General features: G+C 39.5%; 1 non-coding gene across 1 annotated transcript; it reads right to left on the reverse strand.

Moving 5' to 3' along the window:
- Window positions 1–913: 913 nt before the first annotated feature.
- LOC144682357 (U6 spliceosomal RNA) lies at window positions 914–1,020 on the reverse strand. Its single transcript, XR_013577008.1, has one exon. It is a non-coding gene; the product is annotated as a U6 spliceosomal RNA (small nuclear RNA).
- Window positions 1,021–1,249: the final 229 nt, after the last annotated feature.

The raw sequence follows: 1,249 nt of genomic DNA on the forward strand, positions 1-1,249 counted from the left end.
ATGTAGCTCTGCCTTAAAAATATTCAAAGACTCTGCTTCCACGCCTTTTGAGGAAGAGAGTTCCAAAGATTCACGACCCTCTGAGAAAAAAAATTCTCAACTCTGTCTTAAATGAGCATCCCTTTATTTTTAAACTGTGACCCCTAGTTCTAGATTCTCCCGCAAGAGGAAACATCCTCTCCATATCCACTTTGTCAAGACCCCTCAGGACTTTAAAGGATTCAATCAAGTTGCCTCTTACTCTTCTAAGCTCCAGTGGATACAAGCCTAACCTGCCCAACCTTTCCTCATAAGACAACCCGCCCGTTCTTGGTATTAGTCTAGTAAACCTTCTCTGCACTGCTTCTAATGCATTTACATCCTTCCTTATCCCTGTTATGGCTGTTATCTACTAATGGTAATAATGAATATTGTAATATGTTTCACATTTGGTTCAAGGACAGAAAACTTATTAAAATACTTTTCTTTCTTGTGTATTAGTTGTTTCTCTGACTCCAGCTTATAACACTGGAACATACATTACAGCTGATGGCTGGGCAAACCCCATACTTCAAACTTCAGGAAGTAGTTCTGCAAAACCAACTGCTGCTATTGTTGCTGTAGAAATTGGCCTGGTTATGCTCCTGGGAACATATGTATCCTTCAGACCTATATTAAAACCGTGCTCATGAAAGATTCAGCCAATCATCCCATTGATGGTCAATAAAAAAACCACTTCTGCCTCAGTGACAAATCACTGGGATTGACATTGCTGTTGGGATTAATGTCATGTTGCTGTTGGAGGAACAGGCCAAAATTATCTCCTTTGGCACAGCCATTGCTTCTGGTTTGCAACCAACTTTATGCCATTTTATGGAAAACTGTGTGGTAATTCCTTTCTCTGCATTTGATCATGAAGGTGTAGTTGTTACAGATAAATATGCAACGCTTCACGAATTTGCGTGTCATCCTAGCCCAGGGGCCATGCTAACCTTTTCTGTATCGTTCCAATTTTAGTATATGTGCTGCCGAAGCGAGCACAACCAACTTTATGGCTGCATTTGGCAGAAAAGCAATAAAATAGGTGCATTGATTGATTTGGAGTGATCAATTTGAAATGCCAAGTTCAAGCTATGGATCACCACAATTAAAAACAAATTCACAGCACTGAAAGAGTTAATATTTATCCAAAATACTGGAGAAACAGAGGACATGTTCTAAACTAATCCTGCTGCTAATGACTGTAGTGTGTCATTGAATTGTCTTTTCT

Source organism: Cetorhinus maximus, chromosome 6 (assembly GCF_964194155.1).
Source record: "Cetorhinus maximus chromosome 6, sCetMax3.hap1.1, whole genome shotgun sequence".
Lineage (NCBI taxonomy): Eukaryota > Metazoa > Chordata > Chondrichthyes > Lamniformes > Cetorhinidae > Cetorhinus > Cetorhinus maximus.